The 25,371-nt window shown below is 44.3% G+C and overlaps 1 pseudogene across 1 annotated transcript; it reads left to right on the forward strand.

The window, feature by feature from the left end:
* On the forward strand, window positions 1-24,401 carry LOC308411786 (myosin-16-like; annotated as a pseudogene). Its single transcript has 24 exons — window positions 1-167; window positions 2,194-2,361; window positions 2,467-2,560; window positions 2,598-2,695; window positions 2,786-2,837; window positions 3,035-3,133; window positions 9,891-9,958; window positions 10,136-10,260; window positions 10,465-10,608; window positions 10,691-10,856; window positions 10,950-11,082; window positions 11,166-11,335; window positions 13,218-13,473; window positions 14,350-14,439; window positions 18,763-18,872; window positions 19,206-19,347; window positions 19,434-19,515; window positions 19,603-19,773; window positions 20,071-20,151; window positions 20,505-20,651; window positions 22,858-22,996; window positions 23,099-23,231; window positions 23,617-23,818; window positions 23,935-24,401. The product of its transcript is annotated as a myosin-16-like (transcript).
* Window positions 24,402-25,371: the final 970 nt, after the last annotated feature.

Raw genomic sequence — 25,371 nt, forward strand, 5'->3', positions numbered from 1 at the left:
ATGACGGACGACATTCTTATTGTTATCGTCTTCTCTAACCAGACGGTGAAAGTGAGGCAGGATGATGTCCAGCAGATGAAACGGCCTAAGTTCTACCAAGCCAGTGACATCGCTGATCACACGTTCCTCAACGAAGCCGCGTCTCGGAAAACCTTCACCGCCACTATGTCAGCGCAAGGATCTACATAAGCAAGCTTCACAGCACTGAGTAATCCACAGCACCATTAAAAAGCAGTCAAACCATAGAAAAAAAGCAGTATAGGAACAGAAAAGCCTTTTGTAACTTAGAGAATTTTATTACTTTTGGTTTTCAATGTGTTATTCAATATGTTTCCCATCAATCATAATCAATCATAAAGATTATTCACTGCGCAGAGAATTAATCACGCCATGTGGTTGATGCATACCCCCCTCTTTTCTGTTCTTTTGCCATAATGGTTATGCAAGCTTAAAATGATTTAAGATTATTCATACAACTGATGATTTATTTGATGACAAACTATAATTTATCACATTTAACATTAAATCTACATGTGTAGCTTTGTACTACTTCTTCAGTTAGTAAAAGTCTGAAACCTTCCAGAATGCCTAGAAGGGGTAACACCATGTAATCCTCAAGTTAATAAATTGTAACCTTGTAATTAATCAAACTTCATTAACAAACCGTGAAATTGTATCTTATAATCTTTGTTTATCTTTAGTAAAAATGACAGCTTGTGATGACAATGCAAAACAATTTTTACATTATGTGTTAGTTATTATTGGTTATAATTCCGATCAGTCGTTAGCCCGTCCTGTTTATTTGTGGTGCAGTGCTCCATAAATCTGTGTGGATTTGAGGATAAGGGCCAAAAGGCATATTTATGCTTTACAAAGTCCTTAATAAGCTCAACTTCAGATGTAACTTCATTAAAAAAAGATTCAAACAATATTCATGTATGCTTTACAAATAATTTATTATTCATTTGATATTTGTTATAATAGTTTTTTCATGTTTACAACCAAATAATAACCAATTAGTAAACACGATTGTTTGTGATGTATTATTTGTGAACTATAAAATCCTCCTCCTACTAATAAGAATAATAATGATTTAATTTAAGAATTGTAAGACGTGACAACTTCTTTTCCCCCCATAAACTAGCTGATGCCCATCTGCATCTGCCTCGCAAGTTTCAGTATACATTATTTTCATGTTTATTCAATTCAATTTTATTTATACAGCGCCAAATCAGAACAACAGTTGCCTCAAGGCGCTTTATATTGTAAGGTAGACCCTACAATAATACATACTGAGAAAAACCCAACAATCATATGACCCCCTATGAGCAAGCACTTTGGCGACAGTGGGAAGGAAAAACTCTCTTTTAACAGGAAGAAACCTCCGGCAGAACCAGACTCAGGGAGGGGCGGGGCCATTTGCTGCGACTGGTTGGGGTGAGAGAAGGAAGACAGGATAAAGACATGCTGTAGAAGAGAGCCAGAGATTATTAACAAGTATGATTCAATGCAGAGAGGTCTATTAACACATAGTGAGTGAGAAAGGTGACTGGAAAGGAAAAACGTTTATGTTTATCCCAGTAAAGCTTAAAAAAATAAAAAAATTCAAATTTTTTGTAAATGGGTTGTTTATTGAACCCATTGACGAAACAAACAAACAAAAAAAAGCATTAAATACTAGCTTCCATATATGATTATTAATTTGTGTCATATTTGCTACATCTGGCATTTCATTTGCAATGTACTGCTTAAAAATAAATTGTGCAATTATGATGATACATTGATGATTTAGAATTATCAAAAGTATACAAAAACCTCATGTATCATATCTGATACATGAGGTTTTACATACAGGAGGTTGAATTACACTAAAAATGTAACATTTATTTTTTAACACAGTACAGGAAATAGCATCAACATGTAAAGGTGCCACAAAGTTGAAAAACTTTCCATCATGTTTTAACATCATTGACCGAGCATCCTTAAACCTTTAAACCCACGTCTGGACATGCACACGCCTCTTCTGTGTGACAGTCAATCCATATAAATGGCTTTCTATCTATGGAGCTAAACTGGCCCAGATATACAAGGCGGAGCAGAAACGTGCAAGTGGCCTGTCGTTACGCAGTTGTATGTTTTAAGACGGCAGTTGCTGGAGGTGTGTAATCAGTGTGCCGTGTGATGATTTGTTAGGGGAGTAGAAAAAGGTTTTGCGGCATCGGGACAGCTGTCTGTGTTGTTCACAGTGCTGACGGAGGGAAATCAGCAGCAATTACTCTCCTCTCTCACATTCACTCTGTTTGTCTGCCCCCTTTCATGTCCTGTCATCGCAGAGCGCGAGCACCAGTCTATGCTGATCACGTAAGGATAACACGCGTGTTCCTGTTTCCGACTTTGAGCTCCCTGCAAAATCATGTACACCGTGTAATCACACCGTTCTTTTGATCTCTGGTCCTTTCCTATCAGTGGGGAATCTGGTGCAGGCAGGACTGAAAACACTAACGTTATCCAGTACTTTGCCAGTTTTGGAGCGTCCGGGAGCAAAGCCTCAGACTCCAAGGCTCAAATAATGGGCATTTGAATGTTGCTGCTTCCAGGGCTCAGTGGAGGACCAGATCATACAGGCCAACCCAGTGTTGGAGGCATTTGGTAAACCCATCAGGAACAACAACTCCTTGCACTTTGCAGGGATCAGATTTTAAATAATCAGATAAACTATTAATGTCTCGCATGAAATGAAATAGAAAAATTGTTTCCGAATATGTGCGTCTGTTTTCCTTCTAAGGAAAGTTCATCCTCATCCACAGCTAAGCCGGCTGGCGCTGACACTGAGACCTGTGAGTGGATGTTACTCTTGCATTACTTCTGATCAGGCTTGTCAGTGTCAGGGGGCCTTGTTAAAAATAACACGCCTTGCTTTTTATGTGCCGTCGTCCGTGACATGAAGATGTCACGCCGTGACAAAACATCAAGTGAGAAATGAAAATAATTTGGATAAATGGGCCCTTATGAATTGCGTTTGTCTTGGTGCTAGATCTGCTCGAAAAATCAAGACTGATTTCCCAGCAGGCTGCCGAGAGAGGATCTCACATATTCTACCAGCTCCTCTCTGGAACGAAACCAGAGCTCAGAGGTAAAGCAGATAAATCTGCAGTGGATAGAATTAAAATGACTGAATGTGAAACGACAGACTGGGGAAAAAAACATGTTTTAATAATGTCATATGCTGCATGCTAATATGCAAGAAAATGAATAAATAACAATTTAAAATTCAACGTTTTAAAAACTAAAACACTTGTAGCGGTTTTAAAAGCAAAGGCTTGGTTTGTGTGGATATATGCAGTTTCACTCTTAGGAGATTATTAATCCTATTAGGCCAAGATCCAGCAATTCATTCTTGTCCTCTGTAGTAGACATGAGTCTACATGACTTCTACATGACATCAATCATCATTAATTCCTGCTGTACTGTCAAGAGGAGATCCTGGGCTTTCTATTGATGCCACATTTGTGGAGGTTTCAAAATGACGGGCAGTGCAGCTTCCACATTTTACAGCAGCAAGGGAAGTTAAGTGATACAGTGTTTGCAAATATTATGTTTCTATTGCTAAAAATCTAATTGTTTCTTCTACATGTGACTCCAAACATCATCCATCCATCCATCTTCATCCGCTTTGTCCGGGGCCGGGTCGCGGGGGCAGCAGCCTAAGCAAAGAGGCCCAGACCTCCCTCTCCCCAGCCACCTCCTCCAGCTTATCCGGGGGAATACCAAGGCATTCCCAGGCCAGCCGAGAGATATAATCTCTCCAGCGTGTCCTGGGTCTGCCCCGGGGCCTCCTCCCGGTGGGACATGCCTGGAACACCTCACCCAGGAGGCGCCCAGGGGGCATCCTTGTCAGATGCCCGAACCACCTCAGCTGGCTCCTTTCGATGTGGAGCAGCAGCTGCTCTACTCTGAGCCCCTCCCGGATGGCCGAACTTCTCACCCTATCTCTAAGGGAGAGGCCAGCCACCCTTCGGAGGAAGCTCATTTCTGCCGCTTGTATCCTTGATCTCGTTCTTTCGGTCACTACCCACAGCTCGTGGCCATAGGTGAGGGTAGGGACGTAGATCGACCGGTAAATTGAGAGCTTCGCTTTTACACTCAGCTCCCTCTTCACCACGACGGACCGGTGCAGCGTCCGCATTACTGCAGCTGCAGCCCCAATCCGTCTGTCGATCTCCGGCTCCCTTCTCCCATCACTCGCGAACAAGACCCCGAGATACTTGAACTCCTCCACTTGGGGCAGGAACTCATCCCCGACCCGGAGTGGGCACTCCACCCTTTTCCGGCTGAGAACCATGGCCTCAGATTTGGAGGTGCTGATCCTCATTCCCGCTGCTTCACACTCGGCTGCGAACCGTTCCAGTGCGAGCTGGAGGCCCTCACCCGATGAAGCCAACAGAACCACATCATCTGAGGCCACCAAAGCGAAAGCCCTCCGCCACTTGGCTGCGCCTAGAAATCCTGTCCATAAAAATTATGAACAGAACCGGAGACAAAGGGCAGCCCTGGCGGAGCCCATCACCCACCGGGAACGAGTCCGACTTATTGCCGGCAATGCGAACCAAGCTCTTGCAACGGTTGTATAGGGATCGAATGGCCCGTAGCAATGGGCCAGACACCCCATATTCCCGCAACACCTCCCACAGGACACCCCGAGGGACACGGTCGAATGCCTTCTCCAAGTCCACAAAACACATGTAGACTGGTTGGGCAAACTCCCATGCACCCTCAAGTATCCTGGAGAGGATAAAGAGCTGGTCCAGTGTTCCGCGACCAGGACGAAAACCGCATTGTTCCTCCTGTATCCGAGGTTCGACTAACGGACGAACTCTCCTTTCCAGCACCCTGGCATAGACTTTCCCAGGGAGGCTGAGGAGTGCGATCCCCCTGTAGTTGGAACACACCCTCCGGTCCCCTTTCTTAAAGATGGGGACCACCACCCCGGTCTGCCAGTCCACAGGTACTGCCCCTGATCTCCACGCAACATTGCAGAGGCGTGTCAACCAGGACAGCCCTACAACGTCCAGAGCCTTCAGGAACTCGGGGCGGACCTCATCAACACCAGGGGCTCTGCCACCAAGGAGTTGTTTAACTGCCTCAGTGACCTCGCCCCCGGAAATTGGTGGGTCATTCCCCTCATCCCCAGACTCTGCTTCCTCCTCGGAAGACGTGTCAGTGGGATTAAGGAGGTCCTCGAAGTATTCCTTCCACCGCCTGACAATTTTCTCAGTCGACGTCAGCAGCGTTCCGCCAGCACTATACACAGTGCAGGTAGAGCACCGCTTTCCCCTCCTGAGACGTCTGACGGTTTGCCAGAATCTCTTCGAGGCAGTCCGAAAGTCTTTTTCCATGGCCTCTCCGAACTCCTCCCACACCCGAGTTTTTGCTTCAGCCGCTGCCTGAGCCGCATTCCGCTTGGCCTGTCGATACCTGTCGGCTGCCTCCGGAGTCCCACAGGCTAACCAAGCCCGATAGGACTCCTTCTTCAGCCTGGTGGCTCCCTTCACCTCTGGTGTCCACCATTTGGTTCGGGGATTACCACCACGGCAGGCACCAACCACCTTGCGGCCGCAGCTCAATGCAGCAGCTTCGGCAATGGAGACGCTGAACATGGTCCATTCGGACTCAATGTCCCCAGTCTCCCTCGGAATGCTGTTGAAGCTCTGCCGGAGGTGTGCGTTGAAGATCTCGCGGACTGGGGCCTCTGCTAGACGTTCCCAGCACACCCTCACTACGCGTTTAGGTGCACCAGGTCTGTCCAGCGTCTTCCCCCGCCACCTGATCCAACTCACCACCAGGTGGTGATCAGTTGACAGCTCAGCCCCTCTCTTTACCCGAGTGTCCAGAACATATGGTCGCAGATCTGCTGATACGATTACAAAATCGATCATCGACCTACGGCCTAGAGCGTCCTGGTGCCACGTGCACTTATGGACACTCTTATGTTCGAACAGGGTGTTCGTTATGGCCAAACTGTGATTAGCACAGAAGTCCAATAACAGAGCACCGCTCGGGTTCAGATCAGGGAGGCCGTTCCTCCCAATCACGCCCCTCCAGGTCTCGCTGTCGTTACCCACGTGAGCATTGAAGTCTCCCAGCAGGACAACAGAGTCTCCAGGTGGAGCACCCTCCAGCACCCCCCAGGGACTCTAAGAAGGCTGGGTACTCTGAACTGCCACTCGGCGCATAAGCGCAGATGACAGTCAGGACCCGTTCCCGACCCTAAGGCGCAGGGAACAAACCCTCTCGTCCACCGGGAAAAACCCCAACGTACCGGCAGCAAGCCGAGGGGATATTAGGATATCCACCCCAGCCCGCCGCCTCTCACCAGGGGCAACTCCAGACTGAGACAGAGTCCAGCCCCTCTCCAGGAGACTGGTTCCAGAGCCCAAGCCATGTGTAGAGGTGAGCCCGACTATATCTAGCCGGTACCTCTCAACCTCACGCACTAACTCAGGCTCCTTCCCCACCAGAGAGGTGACATTCCATGTCCCTATTGCCAGTCTTGGCAGCCGGGGGTCAGTCCGCCAGGGCCTCCGCTCCTGGCCGCCACCCGGCACACAATGCACCCGACCCCTATGGCGCCTCCTGCGGGTGGTGGGCCTGCGGGAGGATGGGCCCATGTCTCCTCTTCGGGCTGTGCCCGGCCGGGCCCCATGGACTAAGGCCCGGCCACCAGACGCTCGCCCTTGGGCACCCTCCCCGGGCCTGGCTCCAGGGCGAGGCCCCGGTGACCCTATCCCGGGCAGGGTAAACTGTTCCCTCTGTGTCCTTTTCATAAGGGTCTTATGAATCGCTCTTTGTCTGGTCCCTCACCCAGGGCCAATTTGCCATGGGAGACCCTACCAGGGGGCAAAAGCCCCCAGACAACATAGCCCCTGGGATCCCTGTGACACACAAACCCCTCCACCACGATAAGGTAGCGATTCAAGGAGGAGCTCCAAACATCAATTTCAGAAATATACAGAAATTATAACGCTTTCAAAACAAAGCTTTTAATCTGTGTTCTTTAAGTGTTCTTTCACTGTTTTCTCTGTGTGATTGTAGGGTCTTTACCTTACAACATAAAGCAAATTCAGGCACCTGTTGCTGTGATTTGGCTCCATATAAATAAAGTTTAATTGAACAGTGGACAGCAGGACTTACTAACTCCCATTGCAATATGTCCGTGCTTCAGAAGGCAGAGGTTTGAATGAGGAACAAAGGGTTTTAGTCAGAGCTGTAGAAGGGGAGTCAGACTTCTTGCTGTCAGGGGATGAGGCGGAGGAGGGCCAGACATTAGAGCGGGAAGGTGAAAGCTCAGAGGACGACATACCAGCTTTCAAGGAGCCTGCGCAGGGACAAACTGACAACGCTCGCCACTCATTATAGATAAAAAGCATCGTGTAAGATAGGGCTCTGACGTTTTTTCACATTGCAATGTGTAGAAGTGGAACACACACACACATACAATAAAATAAAAGTTTGGTTTCTTAAACTATTTGCTTTGCTGATTTATATAATTAATATATTTCCCAAAGGTGCACTAAACTCCAGCTCTTCTTTCCATATCAGTTCTGTTTCAAACCTCCTAAAATTGGGTTTAAAAAAAGTTTACAATATGAAAAATTAAAAGTGGGACATTGTTGCCCACAACCACCAAAACTGGAGGCTCTTTGATTACATCAAACAGTTAATAAGCAACCAGGTTTTTTTGGGGAAAAATGAGTCACAGCACATAAAACTACAAGAAGGTGCTGCTATCTGAAGGCATCTTTAAAACTGAAAGCATTTTTTAGCATGTGTATGTTCACAGTATGACTCGGACATCCTCCATCCAGACCCAAGTCAAGTACCCTAGCTTACACAATATAATGGATTCCTGGTGTCACGTTTTTGTCCCTGCGCAGGCTTCTCAAAAGCTGGTATGTCCTTCTCTGAGCTCACACCTTCCTGCTCTGATGTTTGGCCCTCCTCCACCCCATCCCCTGACAGCAATAAGTCTGACTCACCTTCCACAACTCTGAGTAAAATCTTTCCGCCTCACTCAGCCTTCTGTCACATCCACGGTGAGGTGACATAACAGCACAGCTTTAGGTGCCTGTTAGCTGCTGAATGCAGTTTGACCAAAAAGCTTGACTAAGAGAAGTTCTTTTTAAACAGGGTTTTTGTGTTGAAATGTGTTTCTTTCATTTTTAATTTCCACAGTTTTAATGCTCATAAAATAAAAAGGAATGTTACCAGAAAAAAAATGAAAATATTATTACGTTAAATCATTTTGGGATATCATGAAGGACAGACTATCCCTGGGTCTCAGAGATATGTTCTTGTGGCTACTCTCTGTTTTCCCAAGGGGTCATGGTGGTGAATTTATCCACATGTTTGAGTTGACAAATTTTGCACCAGTTGCCCTTGTGACACAACATACATTTATCCAGGCGTAAGACCAGCAAAAAGAATACACTATCTTGTGATTTGTTCCTCTTCTTGGTCTCAAACCAGGGGTCTTTTGTGTGTTAGTCAAATGTGTTAGTCATTACACTGTGGAGCCACCAAATCTATTTTAATAGGATCAGTTTAAGCTTTCTAGAGTCCCAGTTTTGAAAAAGTGCCACCTGAATTACTGATTCCCAAAACAAAAACTTGCAGGAGATACCAGTGCAGCTGTAAGGTAGCAAGTGGAGAGTTCGAGGTGTAGCTCAGCTAATTCAATGGAATAAATTTTAAATGAATTTTAAATGCATTTACTTCAATAAGTTGTAACTTTAGTAAATGAAAAGTAGTCAGCAAGCAAGTGAGTAGACTGCTGACTCAGTAACGTAACATGGTTGGAGTAATGTTAATTATGTTAGCTTTAAGACTCAGGGAGTTAAAAGAAAATAGCGAAACCCACCAAAAGCAGTAGATTAAAGGTTGAAACTAAAAGTAAAGCAATACACGATTGAATAATTAAATGTGAAGGGAAACAGCGAAGAATGCGTATCAATATGTAAAACCGCTACAAAGCTCTGGATAAACAGATCCAAATAGTGGCTTAACACAAATTTAATATGTCTGAAAAATACTAAAATACAAGTATAGTTCAGCAGTTCAGATGGATGTAGCCAATGTCACACCATCTGTTGATTTGTGGACTCGTATTTTACATTTTGAACCAGTAACTTTACTTGGAACCAGAAGTCACCATGTTTGGCCAAGTGGGTCTAGCGCTATCTAGCTAGCAAACCTCATGAAAAGGCAAAACCACTGTTTGTAGCTTTTACTTATTAAAAGACTGAAAAATTGCAGTTTCATTCACCAAACCTGGAGGACAAATGTCTTAGGGGCAGTTACAACAGGGTATTTACTTATCAGTTAAGAAAAAGCAGCTAGTCTTGGCTACCTGCACCCAATGCTCATGCTAACAGAACCCCAAAGTGGACTTGTGTGGCTGGCTGAAACTGAACCAAGCAAATGTATAAACCTTACTAAACTATGGACCCATTTATTTAACTATCGTGTAATTGCATTAAAAACTCAAAAAGGCAAATAAAGCACCAGTTAGTGGTCTAATTTATCTGTCACGAAGGACTGCAGACAGCTAGTAGCTAGCCTCCTTGTTTTTATATACCTGCTGATCAAAGTAACCGCACCCCTAATGTTAAACTTTAAAGGATTTTTTTGTAGCAGGCCATAAACAGTTTTATTTCTATTTTTTTGCTACAGTTAAACGTATTTGGGTGTGCTGATGAGTTTAAGTTTGTTTTTTGAGTCTAAAGGACATACTTTAAGAAATCAATATTTTATCAAATCTTGTAGTGTAGTAACTGTGGTGTCTCTTTTCATTATAACAAAAAGGTAAAGTATCATTACCTTACCCGAAACAGTGTGGGTGTGTCAGGGAGTCACTCTGGTGGACAACGTGGACGGCGGCGAGGAGCTGCTGCTCACTGATGTGCGCTCACTCCTGTGCTCACACTGAAAGCTTTTATCTTTCATTCAGAGTTTGTATATAACATTTGATTATGGAAACGTACTGGACTGTTGATGGTGCTGTTGCCTCTTTTTGTACAGCTTTATTGTGATACTTTGTTCCCAGTACGCTCTGTTCTCTCTGCTTGTGTGTCCACAGGAGGCCTTCGGTGTCCCGGGCTTCACTCCTGAGGAGAAGATGACCGTGTACAAACTGACCGGAAGAGTAATGCACTTTGGAAACATGAAGTTCAAACAGAAACCCAGAGAGGAGCAGGCTGATGTGTCTCCACTGAGGGTAGAGAAAGTTTACCTCCCTCTCTCAAGTTTACCCCAGTTCTTCTCTTTTTAGCTCTCTCCTTCTCCTAAAACATGCCCTTCCATTTTGACATACAACCAAATATTTTTTCATCCACTGCATATTGTTTTTTTTTTTGCTTCCATTAATCACAGTCTTGGCAGCAACCTATTTTTCAGCTGTGTAATTAGATCCGTGTCCTCTCTCTCCTCTAAAGTGGCTGACAAAGTTGCCCACCTCATGGCCATCAACTCCGGGGAGCTGCAGAAGGGCATAACACGCCCCCGCGTCAAGGTTGGCAATGAGTTTGTGACCAAAGCTATGAGATCACTTCAGTACTAAAGGTCCTTGTGATTACTTATTTAACAAAGGTGCCGATGGACTCATTCACATTTTAAAGATCATCCAATTTTCAAGTCAGAACCAAGACCAGTGTGTGTACTCCATCGATGCTCTGGCAAAAGCCACCTATGACCGCATGTTCAAGTGGATGGTGACCCGCATTAATAAGACACTGGACACCGAGATGCAGCGGCAGTTCTTCACAGGAGTGCTGGACGATGCTGGGTTTGAAATCTTTGAGGTAAGCTTTAAGCAGAGTGGTCTCGATCAGAAGCTACAATATGCTACTTCCTCTTGTCAGCTCGCAGGGTCATGCTCTGTGCTTTGTCTCCAGTTCAACAGCTTTGAGCAGCTGTGCATCATCTTCACCAACAAGAAGCTGCAGCAGTTCTTTAACCACCACATGGAGCAGGAAGAGTACAAGTAGGAGGGTCTTTGTCGACTTTGGCCTGGACCTGTTGCAGAGGGTAACGCAAACATACTCTCAGAAACGCTGTGTGCACTCACGGGGCATTATTTCCACCTTAATGTATTTTATCCCCCCCTCCAGCCTATTGGGATTTTATCCGTCTTGGAGGAGCAGTGTGCGTTTCCAAAAGCAACAGATGCAACTTTCACAGCAGCTCTGTATGAAAACCACCTGGGCAAGTCCTCCAGCTTCCTCAAGCCAGAAGGGGGGAAGAAATTGGCCAAGGCCCACTGATGCACTATGGCGGCACTGCAAGTACTTCTTAAGAGATTACTGGCTGGTAAATACACGAATGGCTCCAAACATGTGTATGTGATGGAATAAAGTTATTTCAAAATGCTTCTGTCAATGAAATCAATGCTAATGTGTGACTTTAAGCTGTTTTTACTAGGGGTGCAACGATACACAAAACTCACGGTTTGGTTCGATACTTTAGTGTCACGGTTCGATATTTTTTCGATACAAAAAAAAATGTTCATGCCTTTTTAATTTGTCATTTATTAAAATTATAAATATATATTTTAACTCAAAAGTACAGTTTTTAAATTTAACCCTAACCCTTGTGCGTGTTTTTTATTTTGACAGCGAATGCGCACCTGCGGACCACTTATGTGCAGCCCTGGTTATTTAGCTCGTCATATTGCAGCCACAGAAATTCTTTTGTCCATGAAACCATAAAGCTGCACTTTCTTTTTGCCTTATAGTCTGATTTGTCATAACTTTTCCGTTTTGTGGTAAGCTTTTCTTTGGCTGTCACTTCTTCACCCTGACCTGTCTTATTTGGCTCAGCAGAACTGAAATATATATCCTGCTGCTTTTACACACGACTCACATAAGCTCAGCGATTCTCTGCGCGATCAACCTCTCACATGTTTAAGCTTGCTGCGGGAGATTTCACTTGTCATGTTTGTGTAGTAAGCTACCAATTAATAAGACGATGTCAGAGGAATTGGTGCACAAATTATCATCACTCACAGATCAGTGCTGTCGCTCTCTATACACAGTTCGCGCGATTGCAAAGTGAAAGCAAAAAACAAGAGCAAATTCAAACGCGATTTCAATATGTCACATATTGACAGTGGCTCACCGATGCCAATGACATAATTACCCAGCTACATTTCTGAAAGAATGCAAAAGCATTGACATATATTTTTTGCTTCCTACGATAGGCCGACGGGCAGGGCAGAGATAGATTTTGGTAGCCCGACTGGAAAAATCGCTAGCCCCAGGACGTTGGGCTAGCGATATTGCAAGCCCTGTATCTGATTGAGGAATTACTCATCTTTGGAAAAGAGAGTTTATTACAGAGAAATGTCTCTTTCCAAAATAAAAGCTATACTATACGCTTCTTCTGGGCTATATTCTCAGCAGCATATTAAACATATCAGGTCCCCATAAGGAGACTCATGTGCTAACGGCTGTCTAAATGACTCGGGTAAAGTTTGTAGCATGCGTGCTTATTGTTTTTGTCTGCTTCCACTTGTCTTTGCACTAGGATGCTGTCGGAGTAAATGTGCAGTCATATTCGTTGTGTTCCCACTAGTGCTTTCAGGTTAATCTCGTTCAAATGACCTTAACGCCACAACACGGCAAATCTCCGTTAACGAGCTACCCCTGATCGCCCCGTGCATGGGGCTAGACTGCCAACACGTTAACGAGCTAACTGCGCTAAACACACTAGCTCCCACCCATGTAATTGAGCATTGCGTGGCACATCCAACATACTGTTTTACTTTAGTCCATGACTCGCTTACCTTCAGGGTCATACGTCACATGAAAACCAAAATAATTCCAAACGCCAGATCTGAATGAGGGTGGGGAGGTTCAATTTGCCATGTTGCAAGGAGAGCTTAACTTCTGTCTCGCTAGCTTGCCCTGCGCTCTTCCTCCTGACTATGCTGTCTGTGTTGAGCGCTCAGTGGATCTGCGCTTGACAGTGCAGCCTAGGCGGAGTAGTCAAACGCAGATTCACTGAGCGCTCAACACAGACAGCATCGTCAGAAGGAAAGTTGATAAAATAAATTACAAATTTTGTATTGTTCGATACATATGCGTACCGAATCGAAAGCACTGTATCGAACGGTTCAATATCGATACGAATATCGTTGCACCCCTAGTTTTTACCTCTCATAGGTGGGCTACAATATGACAGCGTGGCTGGATAAGAACAAAGACCCCCTGAGTGAGACAGAGGTGGGACTCTTCCAGAAGTCGTCAATGCCCTTGCTGGCCCCTCTCTTCAAAGAAAAGGACACTTCCGGAGGATCCAAGAAACAGAAAAAAGGGTCTTCCTTCCAAACAGTCTCCAAATTCTACAGAGCAACTCACACAGCCACAGGAACAAATACACATCTGCAGATACTGCACGATACCCATAAAGTAACAGAGGGTAAAAAAGGACTTAAGGACAATACAAAACGTAAAATTCAAGAAATAAGAACAATGCAAATGTCATAGATTGCTCATAGTCTACCTTTAACTACTTATGAACAACATAAGTTGTTTCTTGTAAAACAAAGGGGGGCTCTGTTATGGAGCGGCTGTGTGCAGACAGGAATCGTGGACCCAAAAGTGCAGACACTGAGAGGCACCAAGTAAACTCAAAAAACAGCTTTAATGCTGAACTAAAAAAGAAACCAGAACTGAGACTTTAAACATAAACTCAGGCACGCAGACAAAACACACAGCAAAATAAACGGTAGATCGCAACACAGAAACACAGGGCTTAAATACACAGAGGGAGCAATCAGGGAATGGGTAACAGGAGGGAAACACAGCTGGGCCAAATCAGGCCTATCGAGACAAGGGGAAGCGAAACCAGATACATTAACCTCAGACAAGGACCTTCAAAATAAAACAGGAAACATGACACAGACTGAACTAAAGACGCAGACTCGCACACACTGCAACAAAGGGAACAGAGACGTGGGACCAGGGCAGACACAGACACTGACTGGACACGGGGATATAGCAACTAAGGATACACAGAGACGCGAACTAGACAAGGGAATACAGCTGACAGGGGAGACAGAGCAACTAGAGAAGACAGAGACATAAACTATAAGACAGAACTCAAAGAAACCAAAGGCTAGAAATTATAAATAATATAATAAACTCAAAAACCCTGGGTCAACGACCCAGGCATCCTAACAGGCCCAGCAAAAAAAGTTTGGGAACCACTGTCATAGACATTGGTGAATAATTTTAGTTTCCAAATCTGATCTTGGTATTCGTGATTTCATTCTTTATTGTTTGTGTTTCAAAGGTGTGACAGACAGTCTTCTCATCCTGCACCAGCATGCCTGTAGTGGGGTGTTAGAGGGAAAGGATTTCCTAACCCAGAGTTCAAACCAAGGTCTAACTACATCTGTATTTATCCCAATCATTCTAGTGTATATACACATACACAATGTAACTAGAGTTTAGTTAGTTCGATCCCAACAGAGCACTTCAATCTTGGACTCTTTACCTTAAAATAAGATAAGATAACTCTTTATTGTCATTGCACAGTCATACATAGTACAGTAGTACAATGAAATTGGAAAACTGTCCTAACTCCGAACTGTAGTAAAGGGACCTCTGACTAATAAGGCGGGGTCCCTGTCGGCTCGTAGCCGAAAAATAGCTTTACTTTGTTGTGTGGGTCAACTTTTTTTGACAGAGACAGAGAGAGGCGTTGAAAGGCTGCTCCAACGGAACTTATTGTTTTCGGAGGAAAACACGAACACTGTGTACAGTCGAGTCTTAATAGCTTACTTAAAACTGGGCTCGTCAGGCACTCTTCTTGGCTGAAGTGGTTATTATTACATTTACATGCTTCCAGCTGCCGTTTTTCCTCGACGACAACTCGTACCTTTCCACTCCCCTTTTTCTCCCTCCTTGCGCTCACAGACCCATAACGTGTATGGCAGTCCATTCTCCCTGCAACACGGACTACACTGCCCATGATGCTACATTGTTTAGAGCTATGCTTGTAGCATTCTGCCTGTTAGCTTAGCACAACAACAACAACAACAAAAAGGCGCTCTCTCACCCAGGAAACACACAGTTGCAGAGAGAGAGAGAGAGAGCGTCGCCCTGTAACCATGGCAACCGTAACGCTGCCGCCTGGAACAACAGAACGTAGCTGTCAAACAAAACCCAAACAGTCCTGACCCGCGACAAAATGAAACAGGAAAGTACCGCAGTGTAATCCATTTATTTCAACAAAGTAACTGTATTCTGAATACCACCTTTTTAAACGGTAACTGTAACGGAATACAGTTACTCATATTTTGTATTTTAAATACGTAACGGCGGTACATGTATTCCGTTACTCCCCAACACTGACGATATGACACATCACAACGCAACAAACAACACACAGTATATTAACTTAGTATAAAAAAGAAGAATAAGTGTATGTGTATTGCACACTGTTATTATTGCACATTAATTATTATTGCACCTTGTTATAAATATAAATATTATTATTGTTATTATTTTAAACATTGTTACCTCCCCCCTAAAAAAGTCCAGGGAGGTAGCCAGTCAGGTCAGCTATTCGCATTGATCAGGGCTAAATACACAGAGTCCTCAAGTCCTCAAGTCATGCGCGGCTCAGCTGGCTGGAGTGTTCACACACATCTTCAACCTTTCCCTCTCTCTGTCTGTAGTCCCAGCCTGCTTCAAAATGGCCACCATCGTCCCTGTACCCAAATCCTCCACCATCTCCTCATTGAACGACTGGCGACCTGTAGCCCTGACCCCCATCGTGAGCAAATGCTTCGAGAAGCTGGTCAGGGACTTCATCCGCTCTGCACTACCCGACTCACTGGACCCTCTACAGTTCGCATACCGCCACAACAGGTCCACTGATGATGCCATAGCCCTGACACTACACACTGCCCTGTCACACCTGGAGAAGAGAGACACGTATGTGAGAATGCTGTTTGTAGATTATGTAACGGAGCGAAGGTGATTTTATTTCCACAGTGTCGTTTTTTTTTAAAGGAAGGAAACCTTCCTCCAAACGGACAGAGCAGTGGAGCCGCCAAGGGAAAGCACACGATTAAAAAACTGTATAATTAAAATATAATTTATATTTAAATAGTTAAAAATGCAAAATGAATTAAAACAACCTTGGCCAAGGGGTAACACAATAAAAAGCAATAAAACACAACATTAAAAGTCCAGTGGCATCCGCCACGATATAAAAGTCACAAAGAACTAAAAAAGTCCAGCGAAGTGATGTAAAAGGGAAACCCAGCGGAGTCCTCGCCTTCCTCCCCGCATTCCGCGTCCTGGTACGCTGAAGAAAGGGAGGGAGCGGCAGTCACTATTCTTTTCGGCAATTTTCATTCAATAAAAGGGGCTAAGTCGAAGACTTACCCCGGGTGGGCAGAGCTCTCAACTCCGCCCGCCGCTTCTTTAAAACTGCAAATCGGCACCAGCTGTCTCGCCGCCTCTGCTCTCCCGCAGTGCACAAGCTGGGCTCCCGTTACTACTGCCGTCCGCCTGTTCGCTCCGCGTCGCTGGTGCTGTCCGTCCTCCTCGAACGCCAAGCTCCAACCCTCTTATGTGTCACTCAGCACTCTGTAAATTACACTGCCTTTCCTCTCAGGTGTGTCCAATTAGTAAAAATGGGGAAAGGCGGAGTCTCTCCAGGACAATTTGACGGTATAACCAAAACATGCAATCTAAATAAAACACTGCACAAAATATAACCAGTACATGCAATATAAAAATATAAATAAGTACACTTCACATTAAAATACAGCACAGCAAAACAACATCCGTCCTTCCCTGGATGACATCTACAGCTCAGCATTCAATACCATCGTTCCCTCGAAGCTGGACAGGAAACTGCAGGATCTAGGACTGAGCAGCTCCCTCTGCAGCTGGATCCTTAGCTTCCTGTCTGACAGACGCCAAGTTGTCAGACTGGGCAGCATCACCTCATCCCCCGTCACACTGAACACTGGTGCTCCACAGGGGTGTGTACTGAGCCCTCTCCTGTACTCACTCTACACCTACGACTGCACAGCCACTAACAACTCCAACATCATTGTGAAATTTGCGGACGACACTACAGTGGTGGGTCTTATCACCAACGGTGATGAGACGGCCTACAGGGAGGAGGTCAGCGCCCTGACCCACTGGTGTCAAGACAACCATCTCACCCTCAACGTCGCAAAGACAAAGGAGTTGATAGTGGACTTCCGGAGGTGCAGAGAAGTACACACCCCCATCACCATCTGCGGCGCTGCTGTGGAGAGAGTGAGCAGCTTCCGGTTCCTTGGCGTACACCTGGCTGAGGATCTTACGTGGTCAGTACACACAAACAAAACAGTGAAGAAGGCGCAGCAGCGCCTCTTCTTTCTCAGGAGACTGAAAAGATTCGGCATGAGCCCCCGCATCCTCAGGACCTTCTATCACTGTGCCATTGAGAGCATCCTCACTGGATGCATCACCACCTGGTATGGCAACAGCACCGCCTACAACCGCAAAGCTCTCCAGCGAGTAGTGCGGTGCTCTGAACGGATAATTGGAGGTGAGCTTCCCTCCCTCCAAGACATCTACAGGAAGCGCTGCCTGAGGAAAGCGGGGAGGATCATCAAGGACTCCAGTCACCCCAGCCATAAACTGTTCAGACTGCTTCCATCAGGAAGGAGGTTCTGCAGCATCCGGTCCCGTACCAGCAGACTGAGAGACAGCTTTTTCCATCAGGCCATCAGACTGCTGAACACGTCATAGACACCTCAGCTTCACTACTGGAACTTCAACATTATGCACTCCATACTGTACAGTAATGCCACTGTTTTGCACATGTCTCAACTCTGTATATTTTTATATATTTTATTTATTGTTTACTCTATTTAATCTGTAAAATATGTGTATACACACACACACACACACAGAAAAACATTTAGTATACACATCCAGAAATTTTTTTTTGCATATACTATTATATATTGTACATATATTTATTAGTTTCAGATTTAGCCATTCGTATATTTGCCTGTTTATGTTATTGTATTTTGCACAACTCTGTTGCTTGTGAAGCTCGCACACAAGAATTTCACTCACATGTACTGTGCCAATGGACCTGCACATGTGATGTGACAATAAAAGTGATTTGATTTGATTTGATTTATTGCCCTGTTGTAAAAGCTGTCCTTGAGTCTGTTTGTTCGGGACCTCAGCAGCCTGAACCTCCTGCCAGACAGCAGCAGCTTAAACACCCCGTGTCCTGGGTGTGTGCAGTCCCGTAGGATGCTGCGTGCCCTCTTGAGACAGCGAGTGCTGTACAGGTCCTTCAGGGAGGGAAGAGGATGTCCAATGATTTTTTGGGCCATATTGATGACCCTCTGGAGTGCCTTTCTGTGTGCTGTGGTGCAGCTGGAGAACCACACACCGATGCAATATGTCAGCACACTTTCAATGGAGCAGCGGTAGAAGACGGTCAGCAGCTCCTTCTTCAGGTCCATTTTTCTGAGGATTCTCAGAAAGTGGAGACGCTGTTGGGCCTTCTTTAAGACCGCAGAGGTGTTAGAGCTCCATTGGAGGTATATAAAGCGCCTTGCGGTGAAAGTTGTTGTGATTTAGCACTATATGAATAAAATAAAGCAATCATTTGAGTGTGATCATATTTTTTGTTACTCTTTTCCCTCTCTGGTCTTCTCTGTACTATGTCCAGGTACTATATCCTCAACACCCACATCATCCTCAAGGGACTTGCTGACAACAAGAAGGCCTCTGAGCTCATCCTAAATTCCATCGGCCTAGATAACATGGAGCCACTCCAAGGTACACCACTATTACAAAGACCCAGAAGAATGAATGCTACAATATTCCTTCGCTTCAATAAAATCATACATTGTCTAAATTTTCTTATGATTTAAATCTTCAAAAAGTACAAGTGATGATTATGACTGTTAAATACTATCTACTATTGGCATCTGGTACAGATATAGTATAGTATATAATATTGTAGTACTAGTATAATACTGTCTGTAATATGTTCAAAGCTGTTTATCTAAAGACTGACCATAGGTCTTCTTTTTTTCTATCATTTCCTTTTTCCTTTGTCTTTCTTTTTTCCATCTTTTGCTTGTCCGTGTTTTCCTCCCATCCTGCCAGGATTCTTTTTCCATGCGGGCATCCTGGCAAAGCTGGAGGACATGCGTGATGAGCGGCTGGCAACGATCATAACCATGCTGCAGGCTCAGCTTAGAGGATTTCTGATGAGGATTGAGTTTAAGAAGATGCTGACCCTCAGTGTGTGGATCTGTTTGTATATGCATGCATGCACAGTACTGTAGCCGTTTTGGTTGTTCTTTCTGCATTTATGTGGCGCGTGTTATGTAGAATTGCACTGATGGGTATCCAGCACAATGTGAGGAAGTTCCTCCAGTTACGCTGCTGGGGTTAGTGGAAACTCTACACTAAGGTCAAATTTTGAAATTACTCCTCTTGACAAATGATTAATTATCATCATCATATTTTCATCATCATATTTCTTGCTTTGTGCCGACAGGTGAAGCCCCTGCTGATGGTCAGATGTCAGGAAGAGACCTTCAAAGCTAAGGAGGAGCTGAGGGTGGCAGTGGAGAAGGTGAAGGGACTGGAGAGCTAGATTAAAGATCTGGAAAGAAAGCTTGTCACTCTGTCACAAGAGAAGAATGACCTTGCCCTGTCATTGGCTGCAGTAAGTAGATCATTATGTCTACACACAGCACTGCTTAGCAGATGTTTCTGTGCATTTATGCTATATTTAGAGTCCTGCAAATTAAATTCCTGTAGTATATTGGAAATCTTTTTTCTGCAAAGTAGCACAGTAAAACAACCAATACAATAAAAGGCTGATGCCTTTGTTGTTTCTTTAGTGTAAAGGATGCTTATGAGCCAATGTTTGTGCTTCCCATGTGTTACCGTTACATCAGGATAATACATATTATACATCTTTAAATCGCTTTGTTTCTCTTGTGCCTTTGTCTCTCTGCAGGAGCAGGACACAGTGGGTGATGCAGAGGAGCGCTGCACACGGCTGATGCACCAGAAGGTCCAGCTGGAGGAGACTGTGCAGGTAATTTGCAATACAGGATCTGTACTGTGTTACAGACGTCTTTAGCATCTACCAGTAGAGCTCAGTGGAGGCCATTTGGTATAATCTGCAGTAATACAGCAGCAAACAGGATAAAGGGAATTTTTTTTGTCAGTAATAATAACTTGGATCGCCAGTATATGTGAATATAAATGGAGTAAAATTTAATGTTGGGATAACTAGCAAAATGGCCTTGTGTATGTTTAGCACATACACAAGGTCGAATACTCATTAAATGAGGTCATTATTATTTAGAGCTTTTCATTTCTTGGAATCCACAAAAAGTCTTTTTTTTTCTTTTTCTTTTTCTTTTTTACAAACAATTGTGAGTTTAGGATCTAAATGAGCGCCTGGAGGAAGAAGAAGGCAACACAGCGTCTCTTCACAACCAGAGAAGGCAGCTGGAGGGGAAACTGCATAAGCTGAGGAGAGACCTGGACTCCCTGGAGTCTACACTGGCCAAAACTGAGAAGGAGAAACAGGTTAAGGGCACAGGGAACAGGAGTGTAGCAGCTGATGAGATGTAGCTCATTTGCATTTTCTGTGCCTGCAGACATTTGGACAAATAACCACAAAACCAGGAGATTTGATGCAGAATTTGAAGGTTATGACTAAATGCTGGTGACCTGTCCAGAGTGTACCCTGCCACTTGACGAATGGGAACTGGCATATGAAAAGTGAGAGAGGGGACAAGAGTGCTCTCTCACACACACACACACACACACACACACACACACACACACACACACACACACACACACACACACACACACACACACACACACACACACACACATGCAGATTTACATTTATTTCCTGGACACTTGCACTTGATAAACAAAACTTTCTTCCTTGAAAGCCTAACCTAAAAGTAAACTAAAATTTGTCTTCATCTCAAAATTTAAAGCCCGACATTATAGATACATGCTTTTTGTCTCATCATATTGACCTCATCTGTAAGTATAACATAGAAGAAGATAAAGGTTTACACCATTTCTACATATATTTGTGTATGTTCCTGTTATCTACAAACTGTCAGTGGAAATGGACCCTCTTTCATGTTCTGCTGTGTCCATTTGTTGTGTGTTTAAAGGAGAGACTTTGAAATTATCAACACGAACTAGAAGGAGGAGGATGAGCAAGCTCTCAGCACCACGCTCACCCAGAAACTCAAAGAACACCAGGTTGGTGAAACTACAATAGCTTTTTATTTTCACTATATTCTTAATAAGGGTTATTTGAAACTGTTCCTTCTTCTGTCAGGGCTAACAGGGTGTCAGAAGCACCGTACAAGATGCACACTTTAGCAGTTGTAGATGCTATTTATGCAAAACCTGAACTACAATTGTAAATTATTTTTAGCAGCACAGATGGCTGTACTAGTTGGTCTACTGTTTATACAGAAAGTTCCAACACTCTGAGTCTGGTGGTCATCTGACCTCTCTGACGGCATCATCATGAAGCTTAAATTTCTATTCATCCATTAAATGTCTTACCAACAGTTGGAGGATTGTTCATTTTCTTTTGGCTGCTCCCGTTAGGGTGAGCCACACATCATCTGCCTCCATCTCACCCCATCCCTAGCATCCTCATCTGTTACGCATATCCACTATCTGTCCTCTGCACATGTCCAAACCTTCTTCTAAACCTCAACCGGAGGAGTCAACCGGAGCCGTCTCTCTGATGTATCCTGTCCATCCTGGTCACTCCCAAAAGAATCATAGCATCTTCACGCTACAGGATGAATTCTAATAAATACACTGATAAAAGTGAACTTTTATTGGAAGTGAAGAGAAAAAAAGATTAAAGCTTGGTGAAAGCAAATGAAAGCTAACCGGACGGCTAAAATGACAATGATGGGAGCAAAGAAGCATTGCAATGTGAAAATTTGGAAATAGGAAAGTGAGAAGCAAAAGAGGATAAAGAGCAGTGATGATTAATAGTCTGGCTTTAAAGACGCAAGGTTTTTGCTGTGAGTGCTTATGCACGCGTTGATTCGTTTTCTATCCTCTTTCAGGGACGCATCGAGGAGCTGGAGGAGGAGCTGGAAGCTGAACGAGCCATGAGAGCCAAGGCACACGGACAGCTTGTATCACAGCTTTACCTAGCAGTTTCATCTTTGAGAGTCTATTTCAGTCCAAACGTGATACATACCTGACCACTACGCATATGAATTCAAGTAAAAAATACGCAGACATGTGACATTATGCTACAGCTAGAGAGTCAAGTTGTTTTCCTGTTAGGTAGAGAAGCAGAGAGCAGAGCTGTCACTAGATCTGGTGGACCTCAGTGACAGACCGGAAGAAGCGGGAGATCTCAGCGGGAGATCTCAGCTTTCAAGCTGCTCAGAAAGCAAAGCTAGATCTTTAGACTATTGTGTGCTTAACTCTTTCAAAATAAAACAGCCACAAACATAGACGCTCAGCCACTCTTATAGATGAACTCTGAGGCCCACAAAGTGGAGGACAGCGTGTCGGAGGCAAACACTCGCCTGGCTGAGATGGAGCACACTCAGACAGAGCTCAGTGCTGGCAAAATCCATCTGACTGGTGAGAATGCGAATGCATGCGTTACTGTTCCTTGTTGAGCTGGATGCATCATGCATTTGCCTCTCCACCTCTCCATCCAGACTACCTATCCACAGGCTCATAACTCAGCCTGGTGAATGCCCTGCATGATCTCTTGCAGTTAAAGGAGCAGCTGGATGAGGAGTTAGAATCCCGTGGGGAGATCCAGCGTCTTGTGTCCAAGCTCACTGCTGACGTCACCACATGGAGGAGCAAGTATGAGACGCCATACGCCGCACCGAGGAGCTGGAGGAGACCAAGTAGGTTCAAAAGAATTTTAAAAAAAGAGTCTTATGAATCATGACAGTGATAAAATTTTAATTTAAATTCCACTCTGGTTCTTTCCTCCCACTCTCTCCCAGGCGCAAACTTGCAGTGCATCTCCAGGAGGCTGAGGAGGCAGCAGAGGCGGCTCAGGCCAGAGCTGCCAGCCTGGAAAAGGTCAAGCAGAGGTTGCAGGGAGAGATGGAGGACTTCACTATAGACCTAGAGAAGGTACACATGCACAAAAACAAAATCTCAATGTGTACAGGACACAGAAGCACCAGAGGCTATTACACGGCAGAGGTCATGCACATGAGGTTAGTTGCTAACAAACAAATCCAGCAGAGAGCAGTCAAGAGGCAAAATTCCAATAAACAAGCAAAGTGTTTTCAACAGCACTGGAAACAAGAGCAATGCTGGAACGTCTGATTATTCAAAGCTATTACTTAGAAACTTAGTTACCCAACTAATTTCTGATCCAGTTATCCTCACCTTTTGTGTGGATAATGCACTTCTTTATTATATTAATGCTTTCTGTAATGATATATCAGCAACAATTAATAATAATAATGAATCTAACTAACTGAGTTTGCTATGTCTGCCTTTGTGTAAGCAGTCCAATGCGGCAGCTCTGGATAAGAAGCCGGGAGTTTTCGATAAGATGGCAGCCGAGTGGAGCCAGAAGGATGAGGAGCTGCAACTGGAACTGGAGAACAGCCAGATGGAGAGCCGCTCCTACATGATGGAGATCTACATGCTGGAGACGGAAAGCCAGGATCACTTGATGACTGTCTGCAAGGAGAACAAAACCCTCTCAGGTGCTTTCTAACTTGTCCATTACAGCTGATCATAACTTGCAAGCATTTGAAGAAAGGAAAATATGATTCTCAGTGATTAACTGTTGTGTTTTTATTTCTGTGCCATTTCGTTTCAGAGGAGATCAAGGAGTTGACTGTCAGCTTGGGGAAGGAGGCCGCAGCGTCCACAAGCCAAGAAGAACGTGGAGGTGGAGAAAGAGGAGCTGCAGATGACTCTGGAGGAGGCTGAAGCTTCACTGGAAGTTGAGGATGTGCCTTATTTTCCCAGTGTTTTAAAAAATATTATGATGTTATTTAGAAAGGTTTAAGATTTGACATGTGACATGAGTGAAAGAAAGCAGACACAGTGTGTGTGTGTGTTTCCAGGTGGAAGAAGGTTGGTGCTGGAGCTGGCAGCTAATTTGTGTGTTTCTGTAAGAATAGCAGGCCAACAGCAGCCTGTTTAAATACATGAAGACCATCCATGACCTGGACGATGCTGAGGAACGGGCTGAAATGGCAGAGATGACCCTGACAGGAAGTGGTGAACAAGGTCTTAAACTATCAAAAGTCTTTAACATCACTGATAGTCATAATCAGTGTAGTCTTAGGAAATAGCCTGCATGCTGTTGATGTTTTTGCTGATGTGCTGTAAATGTACTGTATGTGTTTTTGTGGAACATCGGGTTTGGGGCTTTGGTTGTTGCTCTTAAAGTTTTGCAAAACTTTTAGATCCTGTATTGTCGATTAACATAGCAGAAAAATGTTTGAAATGTTTTTCTGTACATGTGGAATGTGATTTATATCATCTCAGCGTTGGTGCATAAGCCCTCTAGGAAGGAGTGGTAAAGCTGTGGTCTCACGTCAAGGATAGAGTCCACCCTCGCGTGTGAGTGTGTGTGACCTGCTGCAAAGTTCAATAAGCTGCAATGAAGCAACTTCTTGAGCACATTATTACTCTAGTAGCAGAAAATTTGTATCTTATTGTATTAATTTATTTTTTCCTTGTAGGTGATTCAGATTTGGTCGACTTTCCTTTAAAGTGGTAGCGTTTAAAGTGTCTACAAAAGATTCTGACAAATGGCTCCTTCACGTCCTGAAATGTTACATGAAATGTGTAATTCAGTTCAATTTCATTTCTAAATCTGGACTACTTTGAAGTTCAAGTTCGTGGCATTGTATTAACACACAGTGCCAAAAAATTCTCCTTTTATAGGTGCTCACACTTGCCGATGATCAGTTAATGAAGTGCATTTGATTTTCAGCACCTGGCTGCCATGTCATGTGGAAAAAGTAAGGGTGTAAGTATTGCTTTTGTACTGTCAGGATAACTTTGATATTATGGCTCTTGGCATTACCCCCCTCCCCAAAAAAAGAAAAGAAAAAAAGCATATTCTGACTGAGGCAGTTGGAAAGGGGAACCCACATCACATATGAGCAACATGGGGTACTATAAAAAACAAAGCCACATGTGGTTGTGCAATGGAAAGCTAAAAATTATTTTTCACCTACACGGGCAGGGCTCGAGTCCCACATGAAGTCAGCACTGACATGTACAGAGCATGCACACATCC

Source organism: Rhamphochromis sp. 'chilingali' (genome assembly GCF_963969265.1).
Source record: "Rhamphochromis sp. 'chilingali' genome assembly, chromosome: 15".
NCBI lineage: Eukaryota > Metazoa > Chordata > Actinopteri > Cichliformes > Cichlidae > Rhamphochromis > Rhamphochromis sp. 'chilingali'.